General features: G+C 46.8%; 1 pseudogene; it reads left to right on the forward strand.

Moving 5' to 3' along the window:
• Positions 1–444: 444 nt before the first annotated feature.
• LOC128718312 (uncharacterized) lies at positions 445–1,164 on the forward strand (annotated as a pseudogene).
• The last annotated feature ends 10,735 nt before the right edge of the window (positions 1,165–11,899 follow it).

Below are 11,899 nucleotides of genomic sequence, written 5' to 3' on the forward strand. Positions count from 1 at the left end.
GAATATCACCACAGCACAAATCCGCACCATAAGTGTACCCACAAAACAGGTGCACCGGCAAAAATCTGCACTTTGGCGAACACGCACGGGCAAAAAGAAAACTGTCACAGGTATGCTGAATAACGCAGGCAATAACGATCGGTCGAGAGCAAAAGGTAAAAGTACGTCTGTACACTTCGGCTGTCACGTTAAGAATGGTGCTTATTTTCTGAGCGCAATTCCAACTACGTGCAGAAGAAGTTGCTTTGCTTCTTTTATTGATTTTTTTTTTGCTAACTCAGCGCGCCGAAGTGTGCTGCCAGAGCTTGATCCATCCAATTATATTTTTACCCTACCAGTAGTGACTAAACGTATAAAACCCCAACAATCGGACGAAAGATGACATTCAAGTATACCGTGTACTAAATTACTGTGTTACCAGTAACAAAAGTGAAATAACGGAAAATGAGCTCTCAACAGAATGCTGAGGATCTCAAAGTGTTGGTTTCGATTGAAATCGAAAAACATCCCTGTTTGTGGCAGAAGCAAGACCTCTCGCATAAAAATCTTCAACGTCGGAATAATGCGTAGGAGAACGTGGCAAGAAGCCTAAATACGCAAGGTAACTTTATGCAGATCTTTAAGTTCAAAATTGATGCAGATGCCTATTTTATTCTAAATATTTTTCAGTGTTTTAAGTAAAAAAATTGGAATAGCATAAAGGATTCTCATCGGTACCACAAACAACGGAAATCTCCTGATAAAAGTGGCGATGCTGCATCGGAATCGAAGGACAACATCGAAATGAACGAGCTAACTAGTGCCACGCAGTTCTTGGACTGCGAAGGGGCTGCGGAAAACCTCCGGTCAACCGTTTCGTTGGAAGGTGAAGATGAATCGGTATCAGGAACCGAGTTGGAACTTGGCGACACATCAATCTGTAGTGCGTATTCATATGCAACTGGTTCGGCCTCTTCAATGCGGAAGCGCAGACATGACACGATAAACAAGACACTGCAGAATTATATGGACCGTAAGAATCCTTCCACGGTATTTCAGCATGCGGGGTTATGGATGGAAGTGGAGTCCGACTTCAAGGACCGGGATGAACGAACAGTGAGGGACCTGAAAATTAAAATAATTAATTTCGTCCATTACACGAAGAACGAAGTGAAAAGAAATTGAAGAAAATATATAAGTTCCAAAGGAACAGCATAAGTTGTTGTATTTACTTAATATAAGTTGTGACCAGAATGCAAGCAAGTATTTTTACAAGAAACTGTGCCATATGTAGAATTGACAAATTGTTTAATAGTGTCGCGTACGCTTTTTGCACTATATTTGATACGACCACGGTTTTCAGGAGTTTGTAGTGGGATCATATTACTGTCATGTCTTCGCCATTATCCTTCGATCAGTTGGCATTCTGCATTGTAGTGATCGGCAAATTCTTGAGGGCAGTATATTTCGTTGTTTAGTAGCAGATTATGAAGGGTGCAACATGCCAGTACTATTTTTGAAGCAGTTGGAGGACTATGCCGAAGCGGTTGGCTCAATCATAGCCATTTTCGTGTTAATATGCCAACGGCGTTTTAAACACAGCGGCCGTCGTACCGAAAATAATTCGCCAACGTTTTCTCAAATCCGTTGTACCAATAGTGCCCACCGCGAAGCTCAGCAATTTCACTCGATGCCTGTCTCTTGGTATGCAGCAAAGTCCTAGTGGATCGAGGCACAAGAACGCCTGCTCTTTTAAAAAGATGCAACACCATGTTTATGGATCGATGATTGGAAGGATGAGCACATTATTTAAAGAAAAATAAAAAAAAACGTACAAGTTACAAACATGTTTTACGACCCCATTAGTATTCGATAGTAGAATAATCGGCAAAACAAAAGAAAACTCATTCAAAGTCCTGGACAGCTTTGATGGCGCGCAACACTTTTTTTTGGTCCTCCCGTAGGTACTCGATGAGGGCTCCTCGGTTGGTGCCTTTGGATCTTAAAAAGGGCTTAACCTAACGCCACAGGTTTTCGATGTTTTGTGTGTGTACAAAACTATCGTCCGGATCCACGAAATTCGCCGAAAGGATGACGGCTGCGTGAACATACCCGTACTGCTCGATGCCGTTGTAGGCCCTCCAACCATCAGTCACTATCGTTGTTCCCGGAGTTACATGCTGCACTATATTGTAATGTAATGTGACAGCATTACGTTGCTGCATCATCTCCAGAAACGCTTCCCGTATCTCCGGACAGACACCGCCGACCAACCAGACTTGATAGCCTTCCGTGAGGCGTCTGCGATTGTACCTCCGCTTGGTGACGACAGATTCGTCAATCTCGACGGTCCAACGCTCCAACGCCACCAATTGGAGCCTGGTTGGTTTCTAGCTATTCGGCAGATAGTACCCGAAGAACGGCGTACCTTGTTCTACACAAAATCGGAAAGTACTCGCTCTATACGCTATTTCGCTCCTGTCACTGTACAGTGGCGTTTTAGTCAAAAATTACCAATATAATTAAAAATACTAATACTTAAAAATTTAAAAACTAATACTTATTACTAGGTAAACCTAGCTCGTTTTTGGCTACTTGTTATTTTTGTTGCTGGTATGTGAATACGATCCTTTGCGTGCTCTAACTTTAGTTTTAAAAATTCTGCCACATACTGTGCTGTTGGTAGAAGCGAATCGTTACCTCCTACGGTTCGGAATCATTGCAAAACATTCGCAAACTTATTTAATTGCACCTTTCGTTCCCCTGTCCTACTGACACCAGTCCACGTTATTTGCGAGAAACAATCCCTAATTCCTATATCTTCTTCTTTGGCCCGCTCTTAATGTTGAGCACGTCGTGCTGACATGGCCTGGTCACCAATACGTTTCCAGGAGACTCGATCCAGGGCTGCCGCTCTCCATCCTCTGCTGCACCCGATCTCCGATAGGTTCTGCTCCACCTGATCCAGCCAACGGGCTCGCTGCGCTCCTCTGCGTCTCGTGCCGAACGGATCGCCGACGAGGACCTTTTTGGTGGGGCACGAGTCCGGCATCCTCAGCAAGCTCGTGGTTCATTCTCCTCCTCCACTCGTCGTGCTCCAAGATACCGCCAAAGATCGTCCTTAGCACACGGCGTTCAAAAACACCGAGTGCATTGGCATCCTCTGTGAGCATGGTCCAAGACTCATGACCATAGAGGACAGCCGGCCGTATCAATGTACGGTATATTGTGCATTTCGTGCGCAGGAGAAGGTTTCTGGATCGTAGGAGTTTGTGGAGCCCGTAGTAGGCACGATGCCCCTGAACAATGCGCCTTCGGATTTCGATGCTTACGTTGTTGTCCGAAGTTATGATCGTACCGAGGTAGCAGAACTCCTCTACTACCTCGAGATCATCGCCGTCGTATCGGCTTCCCAGCATGGCCCTATTACGGTCAGAGCCTCCGGCAAGCAGGTACTTTGTCTCCGTCGCATTGATCAGCAATCCAATCCTTGAGGCTTCGCGCTTCAGTCGGGTGTACGCCTCGCACACCGCCGCAGATGTCTTTCCGATGATGTCGATGTCATCCGCGAAGCCAAGGAATTGGATGGAACGGATGAAAATCGTGCCCCGCATATCGAAGCCCGCGCTTCTCATGACACCTTCCAGAGCGATGTTGAACAGCAGACAGGAGAGTCCGTCACCTTGCCTCAATCCCCGGTGAGACTCGAACGCATCCGACAGCATGCTCGATACTCTCACCTTGCACTGCACCCTGTCCATGGTGGCCCTCAACAGCCGCACCAGCTTTCCCGGAAAGCCGTACCGCTGCATGGTGTTCCATAGCAGCATCCGATCTATGGTGTCGTAGGCCGCCTTAAAGTCGATGAACAGGTGGTGCGTGGGGATTCGGTGCTCTCGGCATTTTTGGAGGATCTGCCTGAGAGTAAAGATTTGGTCGGTCGTCGATTTTCCTCCAACAAAACCGGCTTGATAGCTCCCGACGAAATCTGAGGCAAGTGGGGCAAGTCTGCAGAAGAGAATTCGGGACAGGATCTTGTAGGCAGCGTTCAGGACTGTAATGGCACGGTAGTTCCCACAGTCCAGCCTGTCGCCCTTTTTGTAGACTGGGTGGATGATGCCCAGCCTCCATTCCTCCGGTAGATCTTCCTGTTCCCAGACTTTCACGATCAGCTGGTGCATACTGACGGCAAGCCTCTCCGGCCCCATCTTGAAGAGCTCGGCAGCTAGGCCATCGCTGCCTGCTGATTTGTTGTTCTTCAGCTGCTTGATGGCACTAATTACCTCTTCCAAAGATGGCGTGGGCACCTCGTCACCTGCCACCAGACTGATGTGCTGCTCGATTCTGCATTCCGCCCCCAAATCGGGGTCTCCTGCCTGTGCTCCGTTAAGGTGTCCGTCGAAGTGGCACTTCCACCTGTCGATCACCTCTCGTTCGTCCGCCAGAATACTCCCCTCTGCATCGCGGCACATTGTGATGTTGCGGACATCACCACTCCGCGCCGCGTTCAGCATCCTGTAGAACTTACGAGTTTCCCCCGACTGAGTAAGCCGCTCCATCTGCTGCTCTTCCGACTCCCCCAGAAGACGCTTCTTCTCCTGAAACAGTCGGGTCTGCTGCCTCCTCAGCCGTTTGTAGTTCTCCACGTTCTGACGAGTTTCCCGTTGCAGCATTCGGGCGCGTGCTGCATTCTTCTCGGATAGTGCTCGCCTGCACTCATCATCGAACCACTCCTTTCTCTGGCTGCGTGTCACGTAGCCGACATGTCGTTCCGCTGCTTTGCTGATGGCACGCTCCACTATACGCCAGTGGGCTGTGGGGGACATCGTGGTGACTGCGTCGTCGTCCGGCAGAGCCTCCCCGAGGGCTGCCGCGTAGTCCCCTGCCACATCAGCTAGTTTCAGTCGGTCCGTGTTTAGCCGCGGGGTAGGCTGTGACCGTGACTTGTTAGCCACGGACAGTTTTTCGCGAAGCTTAACCATGAGTAGGAAGTGGTCCGAGTCGACGTTTGCACCCCTGAGGGTTTTGACGTCGATGATGTCTGAGAAGTGTCGTCCGTCGATCAAAACGTGGTCAATCTGGGAATAAGTGTTCTGCGGTGATCTCCAGGTGTAGCTGAAGCGAGGTTTGTGCTGGAAGTAGGTGCTGCGGATAATCATGCACTTGGAGGAGGCGAAATTGGCAAGGCGCTGGCCGTTGTCGTTTGACAGCTGGTGGACGCTGAAGTTGCCTATCGCTGGTTTATACACCTCCTCCCGTCCGACCTGAGTATTAAAGTTCCCGATGACGATCTTTACATCGTGTTTGGGGCAGCGATCATACTCCCTCTCCAGCTGCCCGTAGAAATCGTCCTTATCGTCATCAGTGCTCCCAAGGTGCGGACTGTGTACGTTGATGATACTAATGTTGAAGAAACGGCCACGTATCCTCAACCTGCACATTCTGTTGGTGATCGGCCACCACCCGATCACCCTCTTGCGCATCTCACCTAAGACGAGGAACGCCGTACCGAGCTCGTGCTTATCTCCACCACTCTGGTAGATCATACAATCGCTGCGATACGGACGCTCCATCACTCCCTTCCAGCGCACCTCTTGAAGTGCTACTATTTCGAAGCCACGGGCCCTCACCTCGTCCGCGAGTATTCGGGTACTCCCAGCGCACGTGAGGGATCGGCAGTTCCATGTCCCGAGTTTCCAATCGTTAGTCCGTTTTCGTAGCGTAGGTCGGTCATCGTTTGGTCCAATCGGTATATTATATTGATGGCTGTTCGTTGCGGTAGTACAGGGGGTGGCTTGCAAGGCCTCTCCTCCCGCCACCTGTCTCGTCGGTGGGCCGACGCACCCTAGCTTTTTAACGTCCCGTAGGATGCCAGGACAAGGGGGATGCCTGTTTGACCAGGCTACCCCCTCCCCTTCTCAAATTTAGCCAGCTTTTCCCACCTCCCAAGGGGACGGGGACGTATTTGAGTAAGAGTAGGGGCAGGAGAGCCTATGTAACCTTCGAGAGCTGTCGGATCCTATCCCGTACCGGAGGTGTATTGCTACACAACCGTCAACAGAACATTCCTATATCTATTCTTTTCGTTACGTGCAAAACATTTTTGTACACGAAACAATATTCAGTCTTCTTACTCTTCTTAGACTATCACAGAACGGATGTGATACTTTCTCACCGCAGCACTCGCTACATAAACGCTCACTACAATGTAGGCAACGCATGACACGTAATGTAGTGTTAGCGCCGAGAGTCGATGTCAATGGCAACGCAGCATCCTCCCGAACCGTTTGGTTACGCCGTATCCCAACGAGGCCACGATCCACTATATCACGACCGGCCACAATGAAATAATCCCAGCAGCAAGAGAGGCGGGAAACTGATGGCACACGACGCAGGCTCGGTAACAGCGATTGGAAGAATCATAGCCGCTTGCGCTCCAAACAATACCATTAGAGAGGAGAACAGTGGCGAATAAAAATGACCAGAGCGATCATAGGCACGGATCCGGAATATCGAAAAGATGGTTTTCGAAACATTATATCGGCGCAGATGTTAGCAATCGTACAATCAATTTGTTGCTTGCAGCAAATCGTTTTTTACATCTACCTAAAGTGCCGGTGCCAGCAAAACTGGGAACATAAAACAGTGTTGAGGAAGTAATCGACAACGTTCCACAAGTAATACGAACCATTGGAGGGGAAGGAATGCCTTGACAGCAAAGCATGTGGCAGAGTTTTTAAGCTATACCCATACACATACCTGCAACAAAAGTGACTTCATTATGAAACTAATCTAGTCTAATCGATAATAAACTTCAAACAACATAATCCCTGTAAATCGATACAAACTACTTCAACCTTCATCGTTACACTAAATAGTAAAAATGGAGAAAAAATACAACTTCATGCAATACAAGCGCAACTAACAATAATAAGTAAAAAAACACTAAAAACTGAACATAAACCACTAAAAAGAATAAAATTCAAAATGACAATTCCATGAAACCTACCCTATATACCTACCCTATATATATACCTAAATCTAGCCTTCTTGTGGCTTGAAGTCACTTTGGTTGCAGGTATGTGCAGGAGTGCCTTGGCGTGCTTTAGCTTTTGCCGTAAAAACTCTGCCACATAGTTTGGCGTCGGCAAAAGCATATCGTTGGCCCCAACGGTTCGGAATAGTTGCAGAACTTTCGTAAACTTCCGCAACTCTACCTTAGGTTCCCCCGATCTACTGACCCCAGTCCAAGTCATTTGTGCAAAAAACGACTTGGTGAACAACAGATCGATTGCCTGGTGCAGTCGATTGTTAACATCTGAGCGCGAAATACGTTGCTTCAAATATTGTACAACCATTGTTTCGTATTCCGGTTCCGTGCCTAATACCTCATCAAAATTATCCAACTGTTGCGCACTCTCTAATGGCACAAATGTAAAATCGGAGGGAGGAAGAAGCCCTTCCCTCGGCCGGACCGCAGCTAACACTTCTTCCAACGCAACGACGGCCAGAGTTGGCGAGCAGCGTGTCCAGTGTCCCATCCTGCTTCGCCCTCAGGTACTGGATCTCTTGCTGCTGCTCCTGGATTTTTATCTCTGCGAGCCGCAACTGTTGCTCGTGGTCGCAACAACATCGGGTCGGGGACAGGGTCGGGATTTCAGGAGCTGAAAAATCCAACAAGCGCATTAGAATGTTGTCAACGGGCTGAAGATATCTTGCAACAACAAGCTGCAAAAATCTTACCTTCAAACGTTTCAACACTCAAACTCGACGGCGATTTCGGCGCGCTGCCACCTACTGGGAACAGAAAAACAAGCGTATTAGACAAATGTGACCAATTGAAGTTATCGTACTAGTTTAAGTATGATAAGTCTTACCAGGTTGAGGTTTGCAACGACTAAACATTCCAGCGGCATCGGACGCACTGCTGTTGCGGAATCGCCTAGTGCGACCGTAACGACACTTTCTGTAACACACAAATGCAGTAAACATATCACATCGCAATTCGGTCATAAAGCTTGTATATGAACTCAAGCGTACCATACTTACCAGCAGCCAATGCGGTCCCAGCATAATCGTTGCCGCTGGCCAGTGCAACACCATCAAATTCCACCGTTAAGTGTGGCACTTTGAATAAAAAGCCGTGTAGGATCCACCTATGCGATATAGGGTGGTCATACATACATTAACGCGTGAACAAAGGGATTACTTATCGCACACGCGGTAGCACAAATGTAATACACGTTTATGCACAAGCATTTGAGCATATTTGAGCGGTTAACGCAGGTGTTTAGCGTAACAGGAATGGACGATTCCTTCCTTCGATTCCGAAGAGACGAAACACGCAGAACGCTAATTTGCGTTGTTAAAACCGCCGCATGCGATGCCGTTTGTTCAAATGCTCGCACTGTGTTCAGAACTCATACTCATCATCGTACCAGTGGATCCGCAGTCGATCCTTCATTCATCCGGGAAACTATGAAGCAGTGGCACAAACGTCAACTCGATATTATTTCTGCTTGCGGTTACCACCAAGTTGCACAGTATCTCGTCCGTAGAACACTGGAGGTCAACACCGCTCGATAGGTCACGGATGCATCCTTTGTAGATAAACATATCACTCGAGTCCATGGGACCGTCAAATGCTAGCATTTTCCACACAATTACACGTGAGAGCACGTACTCTCACAATTACTTTACCTAAATCAACATCCGTGCCATAAGTTTGCAGTTTGCCAATGCTGCCGTCCGTGGTCTCAAAAAACCATGCGTTCCTCCAGCCTGTCTACAAAGTGAAACGTGAACGTACGTACACTTTCACTAGGAACTTGCCTTGCAAGGAGGGATAGTCGATCGCCTGCTCGTGGGTCTTTGGCATACTAAACTGTTCCAACTCGGAAAGCCGAAGCCACAATAGAGCAGCATAAAATGTTCGTACCACTGAGGATCAACATGCGCCTTTTACACTACCAAGGAACAATAGTGAAAAACGAACGCGTGTTCAGAACCCTTCCAGTAGCCCAAATATTTAATGTGCCGTAGTTTGCGGTGCACTTCACAGAGCTGGGCAGTAAGCTTTAGCGATGATGCAATCTGCTCCCATTGGTTCGATTTCCAGTGGGTTTTGTCCAGTTTCCTGTCGCGCCACCTCATTAAAATGAAGTAAAAGAAATGTGTTGGTCTTTATTAGCTGATTTCTCACAATACATGAGACTGTTTGAACAACAATTTCCCTTACCTTTTAGAAATGCCCTGGCAGGAGTGTCAGCGACAATGGCACGAACCTTAACGGTGATATGCTTCCCGTATATAAGCATACCATTCCGTATAAGGCCATTCAGTTTATTGATCACTGGGCGCAGGTACATTTCCACACTTGTGGGCTTTGTGTCTCAACAATAGATGGCCGCTGTCATTACTGGAGCTGCCGGCAACTCGTCGACGGCGAAGAGTACTGGCCAAAACTGCATAGCTCCGCTCTTATGCAGCGGCAACCCATCGACCGACAGCGTGAGCGGAAACTGCTCAACCGCTGGAGTAGCATCTAAACAGAAATACATAAACAAATGTTGAGATGGTTACAGTTGCACATGCAAACTATGTTGCTATGTTTGGTTGGTTTGGTTGTTTGGTTTAAAACAATTTTACTTACCGAAAATAATTCGCCAACGTTTTCTCAAATCCGTTGTACCAATAGTGCCCACCGCGAAGCTCAGCAATTTCACTCGATGCCTGTCTCTTGGTATGCAGCAAAGTCCTAGTGGATCGAGGCACAAGAACGCCTGCTCTTTTAAAAAGATGCAACACCATGTTTATGGATCGATGACTGGAAGGATGAGCACATTATTTGAAGAAAAATAAAAAAAAACGTACAAGTTACAAACATGTTTTACGACCCCATTAGTATTCGATAGTAGAATAATCGGCAAAACAAAAGAAAACTCATTCAAAGTCCTGGACAGCTTTGATGGCGCGCAACACTTTTTTTTGGTCCTCCCGTAGGTACTCGATGAGGGCTCCTCGGTTGGTGCCTTTGGATCTTAAAAAGGGCTTAACCTAACGCCACAGGTTTTCGATGTTTTGTGTGTGTACAAAACTATCGTCCGGATCCACGAAATTCGCCGAAAGGATGACGGCTGCGTGAACATACCCGTACTGCTCGATGCCGTTGTAGGCCCTCCAACCATCAGTCACTATCGTTGTTCCCGGAGCTACATGCTGCACTATATTGTAATGTAATGTGACAGCATTACGTTGCTGCATCATCTCCAGAAACGCTTCCCGTATCTCCGGACAGACACCGCCGACCAACCAGACTTGATAGCCTTCCGTGAGGCGTCTGCGATTGTACCTCCGCTTGGTGACGACAGATTCGTCAATCTCGACGGTCCAACGCTCCAACGCCACCAATTGGAGCCTGGTTGGTTTCTAGCTATTCGGCAGATAGTACCCGAAGAACGGCGTACCTTGTTCTACACAAAATCGGAAAGTACTCGCTCTATACGCTATTTCGCTCCTGTCACTGTACAGTGGCGTTTTAGTCAAAAATTACCAATATAATTAAAAATACTAATACTTAAAAATTTAAAAACTAATACTTATTACTAGGTAAACCTAGCTCGTTTTTGGCTACTTGTTATTTTTGTTGCTGGTATGTGAATACGATCCTTTGCGTGCTCTAACTTTAGTTTTAAAAATTCTGCCACATACTGTGCTGTTGGTAGAAGCGAATCGTTACCTCCTACGGTTCGGAATCATTGCAAAACATTCGCAAACTTATTTAATTGCACCTTTCGTTCCCCTGTCCTACTGACACCAGTCCACGTTATTTGCGAGAAACAATCCCTAATCCCTATATCTATTCTTTTCGTTACGTGCAAAACATTTTTGTAAACGATACAATATTCAGTCTTCTTACTCTTCTTAGACTATCACAGAACGGATGTGATACTTTCTCACCGCAGCACTCGCTACATAAACGCTCACTACAATGTAGGCAACGCATGACACGTAATGTAGTGTTAGCGCCGAGAGTCGATGTCAATGGCAACGCAGCATCCTCCCGAACCGTTTGGTTACGCCGTATCCCAACGAGGCCACGATCCACTATATCACGACCGGCCACAATGAAATAATCCCAGCAGCAAGAGAGGCGGGAAACTGATGGCACACGACGCAGGCTCGGTAACAGCGATTGGAAGAATCATAGCCGCTTGCGCTCCAAACAATACCATTAGAGAGGAGAACAGTGGCGAATAAAAATGACCAGAGCGATCATAGGCACGGATCCGGAATATCGAAAAGATGGTTTTCGAAACATTATATCGGCGCAGATGTTAGCAATCGTACAATCAATTTGTTGCTTGCAGCAAATCGTTTTTTACATCTACCTAAAGTGCCGGTGCCAGCAAAACTGGGAACATAAAACAGTGTTGAGGAAGTAATCGACAACGTTCCACAAGTAATACGAACCATTGGAGGGGAAGGAATGCCTTGACAGCAAAGCATGTGGCAGAGTTTTTAAGCTATACCCATACACATACCTGCAACAAAAGTGACTTCATTATGAAACTAATCTAGTCTAATCGATAATAAACTTCAAACAACATAATCCCTGTAAATCGATACAAACTACTTCAACCTTCATCGTTACACTAAATAGTAAAAATGGAGAAAAAATACAACTTCATGCAATACAAGCGCAACTAACAATAATAAGTAAAAAAACACTAAAAACTGAACATAAACCACTAAAAATAATAAAATTCAAAATGACAATTCCATGAAACCTACCCTATATACCTACCCTATATATATACCTAAATCTAGCCTTCTTGTGGCTTGAAGTCACTTTGGTTGCAGGTATGTGCAGGAGTGCCTTGGCGTGCTTTAGCTTTTGCCGTAAAAACTCTGCCACATA

This window comes from Anopheles marshallii, chromosome 2 (assembly GCF_943734725.1).
Source record: "Anopheles marshallii chromosome 2, idAnoMarsDA_429_01, whole genome shotgun sequence".
Classification (NCBI taxonomy): Eukaryota; Metazoa; Arthropoda; class Insecta; order Diptera; family Culicidae; genus Anopheles; species Anopheles marshallii.